Genomic DNA, 21,557 nt, shown 5'->3' with positions numbered 1-21,557 from the left:
CGTCACGGAGCCCCTTCTCCCTTCTTCGTCCGAGGAGCGAGCCGGAAACGGTCAGGTCTGAGTAAGATGATGGATGGCGGGCCGTCAGGTGAAGACACGCGTGTGCGCGAAAATCTCGGCGGGACTTGTGGCAACGGGTTGCTGCAGTGATCCGCGCACGCCGAAGCCCCGTGCGCGCGCCATCTGCTATGCGCTGCTGGCGCTCGAGATCCAAGCTGATGCAGGCCTGCTTTGTTCGAGGCTCTGCTAGGGCATAATGAGCGGCCTCCCGCAGAGACGTGGCGTGTCCTCCAACACTGAGCGACAGGCTTCGCTCTTGCGTCGTGGATGCGTGGTGTACTTGCATGCTTGCGCCCGTGACGAAGATACTGCGCAATCTTTATCTGTGGGTCCCCGGTGCTCGAGTCGCAGCGTGCGACTCATGAGCGTGAGTTCCATGCAGCCCATATCGACGAAATATGAATGCCTAAGGTTCGTAACAGCATCTCAACGACATTCGATTTGCGAAAATTGAGCGCTAAATTTGGAAACAGTGTGGGTACAGCGTAGACATACGGATAGGATAGCAGAAAAGATTGTAGTGTATCCTTAACCACGTCATATTGTCGCGGCATGAAACAATAATGTATGGGAGCGCCAGCCGCGAGCGCGCCGATCGTAGGTAGAAGAGAACGATGACCGCGGGTGCGCTCGCAGCTCGCGCTCAACAGCTGCTGGCAGCAGGCATTTGCGGCCGAGGCTTACACCAGTAAAGACGTGTTTCTTCGGGTCTCGGCCTCATCTCTTAAGGGTTCAGGGCTAGCTATAGCCGCAAAACCCTACAAATGACTGCAGTTCAGCGCGCAGCAAGACAATGCACGCTTTGTAGTGTTGCGATTTTGGATGTAGTGATGTTCTTAAGACACGGGCTGTCGCCCGGACCCGTGAAGATCTTCTTTTGTAGCTGCTGCTCTCTAAAGATCGAGAAAGTGAGATCACCCAGTCTACTGATCGCTCTTTATTTTGCCCATTTTTAAAAGCCCGACGTTCTATCTGTGAATGAGAACCTTCGGGTTTCAAAAATTGCACTAGAGACCCTTGTTTAACTGAATTTATGCGAACGAAAAGGGTGCATTTTAAATCTTCGTATACCATGCAGCAACATATCAGCTGTCCTAGTATAAATAAATAAATAAATAAATAAATAAATAAATAAATAAATAAATAAATAAATAAATAAGACATTCTTGAAGCTTACAGTGTCACAAGACAAACAAAATGACAAGGGAGGATACGAAGGCAAGCGATTGATCTTCGTGTCCTCCCGTGTTGAGATACGTCACTTACTCGCAAATTGACCATCTTTTTTTTTTTTTTTTTTTTCGCGTCTGTGCCAGAAGCTCGGTGCATCGTGGGCTGCATGCTGTCCCGTCAAACTACTCTGTTCAGAGTGCGTCTAACGTCAGAAAGTGAGTAAGTGAGGCTCCATTTCGCGTATGAAACGGTTGCCGCGGTGTGCCCCAAGTGTACTTTCTGCGCGCCGACAAAGCGAGCCTCCTCCGGTGATGCGGTCGTCTTGAGAGCCGGAAAGCCGCTTCCCACGGCGTCGACGTGGTGTCGCAGCCGAACGAAGAGGCAGGAAATAATCGTACTACCGATGAGGAAGCCGACAGAGCTGATGGAAGGGGGCAGGAAGATAGGGCGGTTCAGGGGTGGTCGCAAATCCAGCCCGGCTTTGTCGCCCCTTCCTTCGAACACCCTTTGTGAGTGCGGGGAGAGAAACGGGCCGTGCTCCCTCTTTTCTGTAGCTGCGCCGCCAAGACGATGTTCGTCGCTTGTGCACGTGCAGCTGTTCCCAACATCGGTGAGCAGCCAAAAACACGAGTCGTAACGTTTCTTTTGCGGTGCCTGCGGCGGGAGCGGTGTGTTTCTTTCAGCTGTCTTACGGGGGTGGGTTATCGAAATGTATTTTGTTCAACGATTGGAAAGCTTTATTCGTGTTTTTTTTTTTACATTAATCGTTGTTTCTCTCTCTCTGTCTCTCTCTCCATGATCGGTGTGGAAAAATTCACACTGCGCCGCGCGAACTTTTTCTGCAGTTTCTTTGTTATCCTCCAAGTTTCAGCGCCATATGTTAGAACTGACAGTATGCAATAGTTGTATACTTGTCCCTTTAGGGACAGCGGTAGATTGTTTGTCATTACTTGCGAATGCCTGCCCTATGCGCTACGGCCACATCCTTATTATTCAGTGAATTTGCCTCGGTAATTGTACGTAGTACTCTTGTGCAGACTCTAATGGTTGGCTGCCAATCATGAACCCCTTCGCTTTCGCCAGGCTACTGAGCATTATTTTTTTATGTTCATCGTATTCGTATTTAGCCCTACTTTAATACTTTCTCCGTTTAGATGTTCAATCATTTTTTTTTGCACTTTGTCTCCATCACTGCTGAAGAGCACTATGCCACCTGCAAATGGCAGGTTAATAATAATTGTTGGGGTTTAACGTCCCAAAACAATGATATGATTATGAGGGACGCCGTAGTGGAGGGCTCCGGAAATTTCGATCACCTGGGGTTCTCTAACGTGCACCTAAATCTAAGCATACGGGCCTAAATCGCAGGTTTATTGCTTGCGAATGCGAATTTATTGCGCCAAGATCAGAGCAGGATAACACATTGAAAACACCCGGAGGATGTCTATTCGAGCCAAGTGGGTTAGAAAAGGCGAGATATGATTTAGCGTGGTTCGTACAAAAGCCGAATCTATAGCCCTGAATGAATATCCGTGTCACGGTATTGGAGGCCTCAACATGGGGCTTTCTAAGGGATGACTAAATATTAAAAAAGCATAATAACTTGAGCTGCGTTAAATTAATTACTCTTATAAAAACACAAAAAAAAATCACCGTTAAACCGCGAGACGATGTTTAGAAACCGCGACAACGAATGACGGCTGGCGATGCAGCCTTGAATTTCACCATACCGTGCATGCTCGTGGATTTTGATGTAACGGATTTGACAGCATCTACTCGAGTCTAGTTAATTATTTATCAGTAAGCATGGGCTAAATCGCATTTCTAAAGTGCCGAAAATTTAATTTGGTGAGCTTCGATAATTTTTACTCAGCAACAGCGGGCCCAAACGAAAAACAAAGAAAAAATAAAACAAAAATATTGCAGTCCGTGACGTCACTTTGCTGGCGTACCGACGCCAGGGCTCAAAGATTAGGAAATAAAAAATGGCCATCACTTTCCTTCATTGTAATCCGTCTACTATACCGTGAAAGTAGTTTTCAAAGAGGTATACGCCGTCGTCAGAATGCGACCGCGTCTTACCAGCAAATTCAGGCATGTTTCCTATATAACGGCATTGCCACCTATAACAAACACAGCGGCTGCTGTGAACACTAAGCCGTATCACTATAAATAAATCATATAATAATAATAATAATAATAATAATAATAATAATAATAATAATAATAATAATAATAATAATAATAATAATAATAATAATAATAATAATAATAATAGTCCTTTATTTTTCACCAAGCATAAGATGAGGGAGGCAGGGAGAAAAAGCTGACGAGCAGCTTGGCTAGCTCCGGCCCCCCAAAATGTACACTTCGGCGCGTTTACAGCAGACTGTGCTGAACATATTGAATAACCAAAATGACAATGAGAAAGACAAAGCGACAGGCTATTAAACAGTGTACAATAACAGGGCAAAGAAACATCAAGGAAATAAAAATTAAGAGATGGAAGAGAGAAAACGTTTGGGAATAATACAATTCATTTTCATTGAAAACATCGTGTAATCACACAACATTTGGTATCAGAAAACATTCGTAACTAGAAAACATTTGTAAGAAAATATTCGTGACTAGAGAAACCAGTGTTGAAATTCATCAGGGGCAAACGAGACAACGTATGGGTTAGATTTATGAAATGGCAATGGTGCTTAAAGAACATAAAAAATTGTTTCAAAACAAGCATTAGAAATATGAGGGGAGAACCATTGCAAAACTATGAATACAATTAAACTTCAACATTTGAAAAAAAAAAAAGTACGCAGTTTTCTTGTAGATGATCTCTCCGGTGCAATGTTTTGGTTGCTAAACAAGTTTACTAACTCCGGAAGCTTGTGTTCTAGCATTTGTGTCCCGTAATTTGTTCGACATAACGGTACTTTCCAAGTCTCTGGATGGCACACTGAATATGTCTGCATCCTCCTTTCTAAACAGGCCAATCGAGCTAGGAAATGGCCATTATCTTTAATATCGAATTTGTATGCTATGGACAGGCGGTAAGAATACAGAGATGGAATACGTAGAGTATGATGCCTATGGAAAAGCAATGCTGAAGGATGATCAAAAGCCACATTATATATATACCTTAACATTTTTTTCTGAAGTGAGTACAGTATTCGTAAATTCGTGAATGTCGTTGATCCTCATACAAGATGACAGTAGATTGATTACGTGTGAATAAAATAGCCAGTTATAAATAAGAAGTTTAGCGTACGTGGGGAGAGTTCGTCTATTTAGATACGTTATCCCTACAATGCTAGATAATTTTTGTGCTACATAACTAACATGGTCGTCCCAAGACATTGTTTCCGAAAATATTACACCTAGTATCTTAAATGTTTTAACTCTGTCTATAAGTGCGCCATTATACACTAAAACTGCACCGGTGACCACCTCCCTGTTTTTTGGTCGGAAAACTACAGCTTTTGTTTTGGTAGTATTAATATTTAATGCATTGTGATCGGTCCACTTACCTAGTTGCGTTAATGTATTGTTTGTTCTATCCATTATGTCCGACAATACCGGAGAAAAGTAAAGTCGTGTCATCGGCGTAAATTACAAATTTTGTGGTTTTATCAATATTGACAATATCATTTAAGTACAAGTTAAATAGAAATGGACCCAGGATACTTCCTTGTGGAACACCGGACAAAATTGGTTTGATGTCGGAAGAATGGCCGTTTATATTTACAGATTGCTGCCTGCAGACTAAATAAGAGCGGAGAAGAGCCAATACCTTACCGCGAAATCCATACTTTTCGAGCTTTTTTAATAACAGGCTATGATTAAGATAATCAAAAGCCTTTGTGAAATCTACGTAGATACCCAGAGCCAAGTGTCGATGTTCAAGAGCATTCAAAATGAACTCCTTCTGTTCTAACAGAGCGAGTTCTGTTCAGCGCTTTTTCCTGAAGCCGAATTGCGCCGTATGTATTATTCATGTTTATCGCAAAAGCTGATCAGTCTTGACAAACAAACTTTTTCGAGGCCTTTAGAAAATATGGGCAAGAGGGACACTGGCCTGTAGTTAGCTATACTATTTTTGTCTCCCTTTTTGTGCAGAACAGTTACTTTGGCTATTTGCATTGGTTTTGGGAAAACCCCTTCTGCTAAGCAAAGATTAAAAACATGTGTTAAGCAAGGTGCTATAAGGTCTATCACGTGTTTGACAGGTTTTATTTTAATACCATCAGCGTCGCTACTAGCACTGTTGTTGAGTCCTACAAAAGTAGAGATCACCTCTGTCGTTGTAACAGGTGATTCAAGACCATACGCGTGATTTCATGCGTTATTAGACACTTCCTCGATATTCTTCTCTCTGTATATACGAGCGTTCGACAAGAAACCCACCAAATCCAAGTGCTTGACAATGCGCCGTTTCTGGCTGGCACGAGCCAATAGACGTATATAGAGCGACTACGATAAAGAGTTCGTCGAAACAAAAGAGGAGTTAGCCGGGACCCCGCTTGACGGACACTGCATGGGGGTAAAAAGTCGTGAGCGCGCGGACCAAGAGATGACAGCATGCAGAGTGTGGTGTTACGATGGCTAGCGATATCAGGGACAAAGAGATAAACAACCGCATGCCGAAGGAGACGATATAGCTCAGCTGGCAAACGTCCATCCCTTTCCTTGCATTATGAGAGGCCCGACGCGCCGCGAGCTTTCAGGTTAACAACAACAATGCTGAACAAGAGAGAGCTACGCGTGAGAAGAGTCCAGTGATGCTCCGTCGAGCGCGCAACGTCAAGACTGTCCTGGATACGTGAGTGACAGACGATAGGTGGCATTGCGGATGCTCTTGCGCGAGATACGACGGCCCTTCGTCATCAGCTGCGTCTCGCGCGCAGTGACGAGCCGCGGATATTCATATGCAAATGAACTACGAAATGGCCTCCAACAATGGCGTACGGGCGCGCAGGCATACGTACGGCTCCTCGACGACGCGCACTGTGTAGCATACGGTGCACGCGCACGCGCCCACCGCGACGCGGAACGAACGCCGCCGCCGACGACTGTGCATAATCGCGGTACTCGCGAAGATGGAATGGCATCATCTCCGGGCCACCCGGCCACCAAAGCGCGCCGTAAAAGGAGCACCCGCTGACAAGCAGGCTCGTTGGCCGCTAGATTCGGTTAACAATGGGGGCTCTTTATTCCACGGGAGCGAGGTCACGCTGCTTCTGCGGGGTCGCTGAGCTTGAGCGCGGCTCTGTATGGCCACTCCCATGTCAGACAACAAGAGCATGTAAAGAATAAGAAGAAAAGAAAGCAAGAAGAAAACAGGTAGGCTGCGACTTCGCGGCACTACGCTATAACGATCGTGCCGGACTTCGGGAACGAGAGCAATGCCAACGAGAACGTTTGATCAATGGAATACTTGCTCACACAGCGACCGCAAATGCAGGAAGGAATGCTTTTGGCAACAATGAGTGCGCGAATCGAATATGATAATACAGTTACACCTCGATTTAACGATGGTGAAAGGGGGGAGCGACACTTACTTTGTTATAACCATTACTTCGTTATAAGCATTTTTCACCCGTTTACAGCTGATAACGCTTGACAAAAGGGATCTACTGCACAGCGCAGTCTAACCACGGCAAGATTTGGGCTTTTTTGCGCGAAGCGCGTTATTGCATTCTGCTGACAGGCCTGCCGCCGTTGCCTCCAGTCTTTCTCCACCGTCGCTGTGCGCGCCGCAGAAACGGCGCAACAAGTCGACGTGACCGTTGGGCTTGGGACGTCTATCTTGCAAACATTCAAGCTGTGTTCTCGCCTTCGCTTTCCACTCCCATCATCGTGCGCAATGTCCCTGTCGGTCAGTTCATCTGTCCTTACTGTGTCGACATCTACACACACGCACACGCACGCACACACACACACACACACACAAACGCGCGCGCACAGTTTAACAAATGCAAGTGAACTTCGAGGGGGCGCCACGATCGTCAAAATTTTTTTCGATCACAAATGTATTGTCACAATGCTCCGTGTGGCATAGGAAAGATGCACAGATTTTATCAGCAAAATCTGCGATGTGCGAGCGCCACGTCTGGGCACTTGGCATTGAATGACCCTAGTATTATTATTATTGTTATTATTACGTTGCAAGCTTAGTCAATTCGTGAAAACAGAACGAAATGCGTCTGCTGCAGCGCGTTTCCAAGCATCATCGCCCATTCTGTTGTCTTCCAGTATCATTGAGTTCGCCAGGTAATATTATTAAGTTGAGCTAATTGGTTCATAGCTCATGCGAGTTGACCAGCGGAGTTGAAAACACGGGACAAAGAGGGAGACAAACAACGCAGCATGCAGCATGTAAGGAAGGCGGAGAGCAAAAGATTCGTTCCAACAGTGTCAGCGGGTGTTTAATAAATGCCAAAATATAAAGCGTTAAATGCTACGGAGCAGCTAACTTTACTTTTTCGATCAACTTTATCAAGAGCATGCCCTACTTTATTTCCTTCCTCAGGTGCCTGAATACCCTTTCGCACAGAGAGAGAAAAGCGGGGTTGAAGGGTGGGGGAGGTTATGGGACTGTGCGACGAAGTTCTGGTTTTTTCCCCCGCCTCTACGTTATGTACTATTTCTTTTTCGCTAGCAAGCGACTCCCCTCCAAGGTGAACCCGACTGCCGATGCATTCCCGTTCCACTGCGCTCATTTCCGGGTTCAATCTGGTTGACCCGCAGCGCAGGTTTCACTGAAGACGCGGGGTCGCGGCCCCCTCGTGTCAGACGAAGGGGACCCGAGAGAGAGAGAGAGAGCTCGGCCTAACACGTTCACCCTCCCCCCGCGCACTTTCGCGGGACTTCGTACAAACACTCCCCCAACAAGCCCCCTCCGCGTCTCAAAACTCTCCATTGAAATAAACCGAGCGAAGCCAATTAAACGTAGGCGCGGCTCCTGGCGACGACTCTTCTTCGCCGCGTGGCGTCGTCGGGCGGGGCTCCGAGGCGGGGGAGCCGGACGGCCGGTGTGCGGTTCGCACCCGGCGGGCTACGGCGCGAGCGGCAACCGCGGGTCTTCCTTTCCTTATTAACGCATGGCAGGGCAATCGCCGTCGGTCGATGCAGCGCTCCTTCCTTGGAGAAGCGGCGGTGGTGCTTACGCGGGACGCCGCCGGGCTGGAGCGAGGAGGGGGTCTTTTGGCCCGCACGTCCGAGTGTCTCGCCGTAATAGCAATAAAAAGCACCCCCGCCGTCAGGGACGCCCCGCGATGGAGGGCCAGCCGCAGTTCTCTCGGCGGCGACCGCCACGCCGGAGGAGCGAACGGGGAGCGAAAAAGAAAAGGAAACCGCGCTCTCGGTGAGCAAAGAATCAAAAAGAGGCCGCCCCCGCAAGGAAGAAAGAGTGGCCGCGCGCGCCCGGCAGGCTGGGGTCGGGGCCGAAGGGCGGAAGCTTCCCAAGTGCAAGGTCGAACGTCGACGCGTCGGCCCCGACGCAAGGCCGTCGCCGGCGCTGAAACAAAAGACGCCGAAGCACAGCTTCTCGCCCCTTTCTCCGGTCCCTCTCGGCTCTTCGTCATTAGGAGAAGGCGGCGCTCGTCGACGCTCACATGGTCGAAAGTACACGTGTTTATGTATGCAGTCTTTGCTCTCGTAACCAGGCAGGGAATGTAAGAGCGCGGTTGCTTCCTTCAACAGGAACGGCGACTTGCGAGAATGGCCAGTGAGTGTTATACGCACTGAACAACGCGCCGTGCTCCAGAATGGCGGACGTATCCAGGCTCGCTTACGTGCGTCGAGCACACGTCTTCGGGTGCCCTTGTCGAATCAGCGGCGGACACCTTGGATAATTTCTTTCGGCAACGCGGGCATCCACCGCCATAACAAAGCTGTAGTCCTGCTGCCTAGGCCGAGAGTTGAGTGCTCGTTAGAAAGGGCTCAGGTCTATCGAACGCAACTCGGAGTCTCACTGCATGCGGCCCTTGTCATATCCATATGTTAGGAATTTATAAAATACCGTTCAGTCGAGGACTCCTCCTTTCAGCGTTCAAGCCAGCAGGTGGATACTTCGTTATGAGCTCAGGCACAGTTTCTTCTCTTCCGGATGTTCGAGATCGGTGCTGTATATTGTTCCCATAGTGAATTATAGATTTCAACCAATGCGTGTTAGTCTGTCTCACCCCTTACTACGCTCTTTTGGATAGATTGTCCCTGAAGGTCATTGTGGTAAATATTGAGCGAGAGGAGCGGCTGTACCTGAAGCTCTGTCTGACGAAATATTGATACCATCTGTCTTTTAAACCAAGATTATGTATTCAAAATGTATCTTACTTATAAGTCTCACTGCTAAGTGCTTTGGGAAGTGAACCACGAAGATTTGCCCGACGTACGAATGTTGGTGACATTGTTGAACACTCGGCATTGCGAACTATCGGTACAAATGAAAAAAAGTGTTGCCCGGCTATAGAGTACGCCACGAAATATCACGCCGAGGCTTCAGTAGCTAAGCGGTCAATACTAAAGCATACACAGATGTCGTTCTGTTCCAAAGGGGTGGACGGGTGAGTGGAAGCTTGATAGAACGCACAAGTTCCACACGCGCGCCGTCAGTTCCACATGTACCCAGGTACGCGAGAATGCTGGAAGAGCCGTTTTATATGGTCAGGCAGAAGAAAGACAGAATGCTACGCATTTTATCGCTTGACCGGCGGGCGCCACAACATATCAACCAGATTTATATGTACGTGTTTGACCCCAGAATGGCTGCATTGTGTGCGCAGCAGAAAGGATGCGGATGCGTGAGCATATACGATACGCGACGGGCACGGAGCGTGACAGTTTCTTCACGCTCCGTACACACGCGTGCTTCGCACAAGCAGGCAAGCGTATAGCGATACTTGTTGACGAAGATCGACCTGTACGCCTGGTGCCGTCGAGACGGAGAAGAGATTTCGCGTTACGATGCCATGTTAATCGTAATTTTTCCGAACACTCGGACAGTGCTTCAGTTCCATCCGCAAGTTCCACCCTCATTGCATAAGGTTGGTCTGGGCATATGCTTCAAAATATTTCGCGAGCTCTCATGAGCATCGTTTAATGTAGGCTGTCCGCTGTTATACAACGCTGTCTTTCAATTTTAATCTAATGATGTTCACACACACACACACACACACACACACACACACACACACACACACACACACACACACACACACACACACACACACACACACACACACACACACACACACACACACACACACACACACGTGTGTGTGTGTGTGTGTGTGTGTGTGTGTGTGTGTGTGTGTGTGCACAAGTGAGAGAGGGAGAGAGAAGGACACAACACATTTTGTTTGTGTTCGCTATTGTGTATATGGTGAAGCTCTTCTGCAGAATAGCTTCACTTCGTATACACAATATATGGTCTCACAGGGCGAAGCGAGGGAGTGTACACTGCCAGCTCCTATCATTTTCACACTGCCGCATGTCGTAGTCGCAGGAAGACTTGTACGCTGTTAGCTCAACCTTCTAGCAAGTGCCTTTGCATCGGGAGGTCACTGCTCCTTTCAGTGATGAGCGGAGAGCCATTACGAGCGAAGAACACAAGTGGCACTATCCACAACTTGGCCCCGTTCTGCGCTATAACGTTGCGAGAACAGGGTGCACGAGAAAAAAAAAAAAAAAACAAGATAGGCGGCGAGATAGGCGCAGATAGCGGCGACGCCTTTGTTTACAAGGCGAAACAGAAGCAGCTGTTCCGCGACTGTAAAAGAAAGTCGCGGTGGACGCGATGAAAACGGGCGTCCCGGCCACGGAAGCCGGCCTGCGCTGACCGCCACGCGTGGTCCGTGCAGCAGCGCCCAAAGGATCCGTGCATACGTAATTCGCTAGATGGACGGATGCTATGAGCGGCCTCGTTATAACGAGGCGGTGACCTGTGCACCACTAAGCTGACTTTTTTTTTTTTTTTAAGTCCGACCATGTTTACCTGGGTTTAAATTCTGTTTCCTAAAGAAATATTAGGATTATAAATTCATAGCTCAACTTTCTGCGTTTTACGGTAGAGTGTAACCTTAATTTTCACGCTATTTTGCTTTTTGTCCTTTCTCCTTACTTTATCGCCCCCCATCCTTAAACCGTTGTCTTATTGAAGAAAGAAACCAGCCTTTACTTTTCTCCGTCGTGGACCTCTCTTTTCAGCGCTGTCCCCAAAACGGGAAATTTCATGTATGCCCGAACATACACTCAGGTGGATATCTTGACGTCCTAGTGAAAACATGTTCCGTCGTTTCCCCCCACAGCAAGTACATTTTTCTTTCTTCTCTACTGAATTTCACTCTATACGCCTTCTAAGGCAATCCGCTTCAACCAGTAAAACACTTCCCTTTGAGTTATGATAAAATGCTCCCCTCCTTATTTCGTCTTTGCCCTTTCGGTAGTTGTTACTCAGAACCGTTTCTCTTTTTTTTTTTTCATCGCTGCTTTGAATAAAGTTAACTATCTATCTATCTATCGCTGGTTTTAAATAAATCTCCGCTCATCTGCCTTTTAACTGTCTCGTCGCCATATCGCTTACACTTCCAGTCATATACTTGCTAGCAGGTGAGTGTGTAGTTCTTTTTCCCCACTTTGAGTCAACACACTTCCTATACAGATACCTGAACACTTCCTCTGCCAATCTACTGTCTTTCATGTTCCTCAGTCTCCCTTCGCACCTAATTATACTCTGATGTTCTCTCACCGCAAAACTTGCCCATCGGCTTGTACAGCCTCATTGGTCGTCTTACCCTTGATTTAAATCGGTGCAGTTCACGCTTTTTCATGCGCGCGAAACGCAGAGCACACGACCCCCCCTCCCCCCCCCTCTTTCTCTCTATCTCTCTCTCTCTCTCTCTCTCTACCGTGGTTGTCGTCTCCTTCAAGCTGCCGCCAAGTCTGTTGTTAGCCTGAGGTAGCGTACACTCCACCTCACGTGGCAGCTGCTAACAAGTAAACGTCTTCTGAAAGCCAGCGGAAATGAAAACGTGGCGCCCGAAACGGCAAAACACGACGCAATCGCTTGTCGCCGCTTGTGTCCTTTTATCCCAGCCCAGACCGAGCATGCCTAGTCTGTCGCCGTGCTCGCCTGGGGCGCCGGAGAGCAATGTTTGGAGGAAGACAAATTTTCCTTTTTTGTCTCTCCTCCCCTCCTTCTTTATCGTTAGTTCCCCTTTCTTTCTTTCTTTCTTTCTTTCTTTCTTTCTTTCTTTCTTTCTTTCTTTCTTTTTGCGTCCCTGTCTCTCGAACATACCATCTTTGTAATCGGTTTCGACTTGCAACCGCCGATGGCAGCGTATACGCCACACAGACATCATGTGCACCACACATGTAAGTACACATCACATCACCTGCGGCAGGCTTCACCGTCCGTTCGGTATTATACGCCCGTATGTGCAGGCTATGATGCACCGGAACAGGGCAGTGTGCCGTCTGGAGCCGAAAACATGACTCTTTTTTTTTTTTTTTTTTTTTTGCCGCGACGGCCTGTCGTGCATCGGTCTACTGTCGTGTTATCTTCTGCTGCAGCCCGGAGCCATTTTTGATAAGAGTAGATACAGGGCCTCCTGGTTCAACAGTCGCAGTTGCTGCGCTAGTCTTGCATCTCCGTGTGGTACTAGCCGATTTCTCCCTGCTGTTTTACCCTCTGCGTTCGCGAAATTTTGTGTATCCATGGCAGACCCAGTGTTTTGCGAAAGCATTCTTTTTAATGCATTGTGGTTCTTGCGGAATGATGAGAACTCCGGATTTCTTCGGATCTGGCACATCGCGGGAACACTTAACTGTATATATACTCCTGCACTTCGGCTCCCCTTTGAAATGAAATGCCCAAAGAAATGTAGCTGCATTCGTCATAGATCGTTATATCTTACTTAAAGCTTGGCGCCCGCTCTTCTAGTTGATACAAGTGAAGGGATATTTTGTGCCACCCACGCGACGCTATGATCATCCTTCTAAACCTTATCTTGTTTCGTCGCATAGCTTCAATATACTCTGATGACCAAACAGGCGTACATATGTATGGAATGAACTGAGTATATAGTGGGAACACTGTATAGCGCCGGTGCCGCGCTATTCTTTCATTTTTCCACATCTTTGTTTTGCCATGTCCGTCTCGCTTGCAATTAAGTATTCATCAGCTATAAGCGAAACGACTTAATAGCCCTCGTTACAAACCTCGCAGTAACCGGCCATCTTATATATACGCACGTGCAGGCCTGTCAGATTAGCCCGATACAACGAGAACGAAAGGATATATAATGATAAACCGTGCCTAATTATCTCCAAAACCTTTCCGTGGATCTGTTCTGATGGGTCGACGCATCACTCCTGGAAAAATAACAGGAAAAATAAAACGAAACGTGCGTTTGGTCAATGCGTTTCCTTGCGACGGCCTTCAGACGCATGACGCCAAGCTTCGTCAAAAGCGCGATGACGTCTTGGCACTTCATATGACCGCAAGCATGTATACATCTTATACCGTGTAAGTCTGCGGCGTCGACTCCGAGGTTAGCGAACTTTCGCGTCGGTTTCAACAAGGTCGACGTGTCCAGTAATTGAAACTTGTTTTTTTAAGCGTCAAATGCCCTTTGGCGCTTGTTTGCGATGCCATTCGTTACTTTCAAACCCTGCAGCACCTAATGTCTCATTCGAGCGACGTACAAGTTTAGAAACAAACACGAACCTGTGTCTCTGCTTCTTTGCACCGCGCTTGATTCAAGGTGCTCGGAACATGTGACGAGGAATAATCGTGTACTGGTGTGAGTTGACAAACCGCGTTCGCAAACGCAACGTCCCCGCCATGCCATCCAGCAGCCACCGAACCACTTTTGTTTTCTACATAATGGTCTTTGCGCGCCGAACAACGAGATGGTTTCGAAAGATTTGCCGCGAAATGTTGCGACAGCAGCGCGCGTTCGATGGCAGTAAGCACATATGAGCGGGCTTCGGCGCTGGCGAAGTATCGAACATGCGTCTATAGTTAAATTTTTGTTTTTTATTACTGTTGTTATTTCTTGCAGTTCTAGTTTCACATTACGACAGAAGCGTCGTTTATATGTCCCCGGCTTGCCGTAAAACGAAGTTGAATAAATAAATTAGATTCTGGGCTTTTACGTGTCGAAATGACGACATTATCATGATGTACGCTCTGTCGTGGGGGTCTCCAATTTCAAAGGGGGTTTTGCATTTTGCTGCCAGCTGAAGTATTTTGCTCCCAGCAATTTGCTCGAGCTTAGCAGCGCGGCACCGTAGCCCTTAAGCTACCAACGGCGGCATTGGAGTAGCCGGAAAAGGGAGGGGGGGTGTTTACACTCCCCCCCCCCCCTTGGCTGGCTACGCTCGGAACGGCGGGCCAACAAAATCTTCCGCTGCTGTAATTGCACTGTATACTTTGAGAAGACGCTGTTATTGTTACTCTTGCTGCTATGCCAGTATACATGTATGACGAGGAAAAGGCGAATGGATCGCGCTCGATTTATACATTTACTTCTGATTTGAAACTGTATCAATAATTATTAGAAATTAGTGAGTGAAATGTATACTTACTAGCAGTGTGACTTTATAACCTGAGATCTCAATCATGACATAGCGTATAGCAGAAGCACGGTACAGATTTTCTTTTATGAAGAAATTGACACTCTTACAGTGTGACTCATTAATAGTATGTGTCCACGAGTTACTTAATTCTGGTGCTATACGTCCGCCGAATTAAATCGTTCCATTTTTTTTTACGTCTTCGTTGTATTGCGATTGGGCCCAAATAAAGACGAACTATTGCTGCGAAGATTAATTTCCTGTTTCCGTAATTTGACCCGTTGCGCATGTGTATTGGCAATAGGCTGCAAACTCAAAGTACGAAACGCGTGTTTAAATTGGGATGCCTGCACTTTCCGAGAAATTCGGCGCTGGGTGGGCCCGTGACGATGTCATGGCATACTCGTGGAGATGGATAGACCATGAATTATGTATAGTGAAAAGCAGCGATCACGCTGTTCGCGATTTAAGTAGGAATTATAATTTTAAATTGCCACAGAAAGACGCATGATGATGACGTGCTATTCCTCTTATGGCTACACAGTTAGCGCAGTCAGCAAAAAAAAAAAAAAAGAAAAGGGAAATCTCTACAGGAAAACAAGTTGCAGGCAAGAAAACAAAAGGACATAAAATTATATGTACAAACAGGCGCGTGCGCCAGACACAGAAAAAAAGAAAAAGGAGGAATTGGGTGGCAGAGGTGTTGCGTGGGGTCTTGGAGGCCCTGCATTCATCACGCCCACAGGCGTTGTATACTTCGATGTATGAAGGAAAGCAACAGAAAAGTAAGGGAGGGAGCGTCACGTGACAATCTTTAATCCTGGACATAACACTATGAGAGAAATAAGCCCTCGCGTCATCGCACGCGTACACAGTATGGTATCTGAGCTCGAGCAGCGCGGCATACGCCGCAAAATTTCTGACGCCATGTCCAGCCAGTAGTGCCGTTTAAGAATGCACCTCGTAGTAAAGAGCGCCCAGCTGTCACCAATACTTTGCTGTCGAAGCATTATTATTGAAGACTAAGTCAAATAGCTCTTTTCTTGAGAACAGTGAGACAGAACAGCGCACAACGAAGGCCATTGCAATACGTCCGAAGCGGTCGGCTCGGTGATGTGCCCCGCCAGTAAATGTAACCGTGAGCCATACAATCTAATAAGTGGTCCAGCTACCTTTTGGGCTGAATCGTGAGCTATAGATACCACGCAGACAGGCTGCGATGGCATCAAAGGCTGGCTGCGTGATGTCATGCTGCCTCCCACTTTCTCTCCTCTCTTGCCTCTGATGGATGGATGTTACAAGCGTCCCTTCGAAGCGGTCGCTAACCCGTGAGCCTCCCAGCCCAATTTTTAATTCAGCATAGTGCTTTTGCTATCCAAATTAATCATTTTGCCTTCAAAAAGAACCCTGCTAATTCATAGTTTAATTTTCTGCGTTTTACGGTAGAGTACCGCTGTTATTCTTGCTATTTTGTTTTTTATCCACATTTTCCCCCACTCAATCCTCCCGTCGCCTTTGGTTGGCCTAGCTCTATCACGGCCATGTTCACCTTTCCCGTGCTATCCTAAAACTCGTAGATTCACGTAGCCGTGATGTTACGTATGTCGTGCTACTTTGCGAGACGCCTTGGTACTGTGCGACGCAAGCACTCTATTTAATGTACTGTATGTATACTTGGCTGTTATTCACTGCCACGATCCCTATATCATATAGGGATTTGTGCATTATTCTAGGCAAATTACGGGGTCGCAAAAAAAAGAACAGTAAAAAAGGTTCACGGTGGCAAGCGGTGCTGCCTTCGTGGTAACGAGATCGGATGGCGGAAAACAGCGCCATAATATGGGTCGTCAGTCCCTTTAACCGCTGATCTCCAAATCCCGTGCTCTCACTTTCTCTCTCAATGGAGAAGGGTTAGTTATGTTGCTAAGAGAGAACTCTTCTGGGTGTAGTTCTGGCTGTACGTTAGATATATATGGATATCATATGGCTAAAGGCAATTTTCGTTCTAAACACCACGTCCTTAACATTTTCTTTTTGTTAGGAACATGAGGCCCACAGCCGTATAAAACTGCACTAGCTGTGTAGAGGTACGCGCTTCCCTCAAAGAAAAAAAAAAAAAGGAAAGAAAGAAAACATATATAGTGCGGGAAATTCAGAAGATTGCCGGCATATTACACAACCAGTGATACGGCCAGAACTACGGGGCTTCAACCTCTACCGGTGAGTTCTAGCACCGCCGTGCTATCGTCCACCACCTTGTAGCTACTGCATACTGTGAAACGAAATACGATTTATCGACAGCCGGGTACTGTTCGCATACGCCACTACCTATACATGTACGCAAGGAGCCCAGACTCTCTCTCCTTTTGCGTATTGTAATGCTCGACCGTTTACTTGAAGCGTAATGCCGCATGTTAAACACGTTACTCGTCAAAAAAAAAAAAAAAAGAAAGTTCTCGTCACACTCTATATTTCTGTTAGGAGTTCTGCTATGCGGCAACGTTATTACAGTTGGTCATTCTAACCGTGCCCAAGCTTTGCATTGTCGAGCATGGAACGCAGACAAGGGATGCTACGAAAAGCAAAATCCCCCCCCCCCCCCAAAAAAAAAAAAAGTAAAGCAAGGTGAGGAGTTGGGAGGGCCGTCTTGAAACGATGATAAAGTCGAAACCGCTCATGCAGCGCGCCCACTTTCGTTCTCTTCTAGTGGTCTTTTGTTTTAACTCTGCTCACGCTTCTCTTGATATATTTTGATTACGCCAGAGGTGCGCAGCATTCCAGTTGTTTTCCACAGCTAGTGCGGACAGCGAGTGACAGCCGAGGGAAGAGGATGTCACAAGGAAAACAAGAGAGGAGGCGATGGGAGCTGGAAAGGACGACGGAAGAGCGGCCGATGGCGCTGCCAAACTCGTCTCAGCCAAAGCCGAGCCCTTCGACCAGCGAAACCAGTGGTAACCACAGGCCGCAGCAGTCTTGTGAAAGCAAGCATTAAAAAAAAAGGCATCGGGAACAGGTTTTCTTCCGCGCCCTTTCCCTCCTTTGTGTCCCCTTCTCCTCTGTCATTGGCATAATCGGGAGTTCCTCGCGAGCTTTTGGTCCGCATTTGAAAAGAGAGCTGCCCTCCTCGCCTTTCTCGTGCGTTTGCACGAATGTGTATGTAGTACCCACCCTGCCTCTACTGAACAGCACCGCGGCTTATCTTCTTTAGGTCTGTGACAAAGAGGTCTCGGGGTGGACAAGAATCAGCCGGCAGGACAATAAGGGCCCTCGCAGGCCATTGCCGTAGATTCCACGCAGATCACGAGGACGTGACTCGACTCAGTATTCGTCGCGTGATGGCCTCTGCAGGCAGGAGAATGACGAAGTGCAGGACATCGAGAATGTTTTCGCGGTAAGCGCCGCATAAGAAAACACGTTCCATGAGGTTTTTCGTGAGTTGCGCTAGTGGTAGTTCAGGTCATGGCTCTCAAGTGTTCACGCCGTATCCATTAGAATGAGGTTTGTCGCACGCCGTGCTACTGCAACGGCGGTCTAATTGGGTGAGAATGGACTAACTGACCCGAGTGCAACTGCTCGCGCCCCAGTGCGGTGTCCACCAGTTGGCGAACTGAATTAGCGACGCTGCCAAAGCACGTGCGGGTGCTACCGTTTTGAAGACGGCGAAAGTGGTGGTGAGGGTCAAGGAATGAACGGTGCGAGGACTCGTGCGACACGCGGAGCAGAAAACCAGTAGGGCGCCCTCTGACCGCGAGTACGCGAACCGCTTTTTTGGCGCCGGGGGTCGCGAGGTCTCCCCCCCGCTCGCTCGCTTGAGAGGGAAGACACGGGGAGAGGGGGGCGATGCCTCCTCCTCGACCCCTGTTGTTTGGCGGCGGCGCCCGAAGCGCGCGCGGGGCAAGCGAGCAAGCGAGCAAGCGAGCGGCACACAAGGGCCCCTTCTCTCTCTCGTGCCGGAGTAGGACGGGGCACAGACACACACACAGCGAGCTGCCGGCCGCCTTCCGTTCGCCAGTTGCCTCCTTTGTTGCCCCGACTTCGTTGACGGCCCACTGTGGACACGCGTGTGCGATAGCGTGCTTAGGGCCACGGCGTGCTCTGCCGCCGCCGCGGCGGCTTGACGCGTCCCGGGACGTCCTGCCCTTGCCGTACGAAGCCACGCGGCCGCGATGGCGGACGCCGGCCAGTTCCCCGGCGGATAGCTCTCTCAAGCAGGTGAGTCGCGCGCTGCACACGTCTGGTCCGTCGCCGCTGTCAATGCCGACCATCGGGTCGGTGGACTTGCTGGTGCGCGCAGCGGCATGGTGTTACTTGCAGCGCCTTGATCCTCACTTGTAGCTTGTCGAGGTTGCGGAACGTGCCTCTTTGTTTCTCATTTGCGGAGAATTGACATTGGCCGTCTTCTGCGCAACGCGAACGAAAGAGGCACGTTGCTCACGGGAAGCTGATCGTACTCGTGCCACGACTCGAGCGTGATTGTGCAATGTCATCAATGGGAGATCTGGAACGCTCAAAGATAATCCTTTGTGTCTGTTATTTGAAGTGCGTGGCATGCGAAAACTCCATTGCGAGTGGACTTAATAAGCATTTATGGTGGGCGCGAGAATGAGATTTTCCTTATTTTAGCACTCGATGGCCTGCACGTGGACGTGACTGAGTAGTGCCGAGCCTCATGTTTGTGTCTTCAGCGACAACGTATCTAGCTTGTGTAGATTTGTTATCACAGAGGGCAAACCGGCTTGCAAGGGCAGTTTTGTCGCGTTTTTGCTTACGTGGTATACGTACTGTCAACTCCTGAACAGTCGTCATGGCTGCGATTTGCCGACATTGAGGGGCGCATCCTCCGACGGTGTGCGAACGTTTTTAACTCTACAGTTAAGCCTTTGATAAATGTTGGTTTGAATCAGAATGGCCGCCCAGTCGTTTAGAATCAATTTATGCCGTAGAGAAAAACGCCGATTCTACATCATTTAGTATGTACTGAAAATTTGCCCAGCACGCTGGTTCAGTTCTGAAACGAATTCGACGTGAATTTAGGCTCGAGCACAACGTGTCATGCACAGGGCATGACCGAGCATGATGCCCTACGGTTTTTGTTTTTTTTTTTCTGGCAAAGAGTTGCTACGGTAACGCCTCACGGTACCTAATACCACAACACCCAGTCAAGGCCCATCCCTCACGTTATGCAGCGTAGCTAAGCCTTTGAAACATTAAACAAGTGCTGAAGCTTAACCGGCATTACCATTCCTAGCTCCAAGGCATCGGAGCTAGCAACCCTTCTCAAGTAGTCATTTTTCCTGATATCTCCATGGGGAAATATGAGAATTAATGGCGCAGAATGTGCGAATCCCACACTGACGGGCCTACTAGATTTATTTCTTTGATTATTCATATTTGCGACCGTTTCCACTGAGTGTCAACAGGTAGGGTCGCAGAGCCTGACGCTGCTCGCAGTTGAGTTCGCAAAAATCTGGCTTTCGTGCAAGGACATTTTTTCACCAAGAACTCACGGAGTGCTTTTTTTCCTCAGTGCGTTCACCTCTCCGTTCCAGCAGCTGTGCACGTGCACCACAAATGATTTTCCAAAAACTGCTGCGAGAGTGTCCCCTCTCATTCTACGCTCTGCGGTGTACACTGAGAAAGGGAGAAACGGAAGAATGGCTGGGACGAGTGTTGAGTACAATTCGTTCTGCTAGTCTGTGGTCGATGTTTTTTTAGGCTGCGAAAGCGCGCGCATGCCTTGTAACATTCTTGCGAACTGTCATTTCCTTTAGTTGGCCGCCCTGTAACGCTATGCTCAGCTGCCCTTCGCAAAGACGACACGCAAATGCCTGATTTGTCTACGCACAATTTTTTTTCTTCAACAAAAAGCCCAAACATTCCAAGCTTCATGCTCTCTTTGGGGCTTGTAAAGCTGCATACCACTTCCTTTCATTTTGAAGGTTCATGCGACACAAATTGACACTTCACAAAATAGTTTCTGAGCAAACGAACAGCTAAAGTCCCTAGATTTTTCCTTTTTACTTAAGTACCGACAACTACCTCCTCTCCCGGCCCTCTCACGCGCAGCTGGCGTCTGCCGCCATTTTCCTCCTAACCTGGAATATTTACAAAGCCACGTGGCTTTCGGCGTGGCTTTGTAACGCCGATTGCGCTGAAAGAAGATTCCAGTGCAAGAAAGAAGGCGCGCGCGGCATGTCAGTCGCGCGGCGTTCGCGGTGTCCCATCAAGTTTTCCGTGATGCATGAGGGATAATGACTACAGCGACTTACAAAAGAACAAAACACTGCAGGGCGAAACACACAAATCGGTGCCCCGAGACAGAAGGTGAGGTATTGTTTATATCAATTGTAATTCGTCATTTGTAAGCCCTTCAAAGCTCTCTCAGTTTGCAAAATTCTGTAAGTTAGTTGGCTTTTCTGCAAGGATTTCCAAGCGAAAGCCTCGTTTCGCGGAATGTTTTTCTCGCTCCACGTGCGTTCACCCCTCGAGAAATTCCGGCGAAAGTGCACGTGTACCCCGCGGACTTTTCAGAGTAGTTCTATGCACCTCTACGGTGTACAGATAGAAAGGGAGAGAGGAACTGGATCGACGAGTGCTGAATTGTTTGTTCTGCTAGTTTGTGGTTGAGGCTGTTCAGAAGGAAAATATTTGCTCGCGCATGCTCAGGTTGATTTTTCGTCCAACTGTCAATGGACAATTTGCAAAAACCTGCGAGACGGCTTTGCTGCAAGGTTTCTTTTTTTTTT

At 48.0% G+C, this 21,557-nt stretch overlaps 1 protein-coding gene across 3 annotated transcripts in view; it reads left to right on the top strand.

The window, feature by feature from the left end:
* The window catches only part of LOC119396304 (methylcytosine dioxygenase TET3), a 196,919-nt gene that overhangs the window by 29,643 nt on the left and 145,719 nt on the right, over nucleotides 1-21,557 (top strand). For 2 of the 3 annotated variants that reach the window (XM_037663481.2, XM_037663464.2), the window contains exon 1: nucleotides 18,757-19,023. The exons of the other annotated variant lie outside the window; for it this stretch is intronic. The gene's annotated coding sequence lies outside the window, so the exon portion shown is untranslated. Of the gene's footprint in view, nucleotides 1-18,756; nucleotides 19,024-21,557 lie in introns of those variants that run through there. 3 annotated transcript variants of the gene reach the window in all.

This window comes from Rhipicephalus sanguineus, chromosome 1 (assembly GCF_013339695.2).
Source record: "Rhipicephalus sanguineus isolate Rsan-2018 chromosome 1, BIME_Rsan_1.4, whole genome shotgun sequence".
In the NCBI taxonomy this organism is placed as follows: Eukaryota; Metazoa; Arthropoda; class Arachnida; order Ixodida; family Ixodidae; genus Rhipicephalus; species Rhipicephalus sanguineus.
Note: the sequence above shows the minus strand (reverse complement) of the source record. Positions and strands in the feature narration are given on the sequence as shown.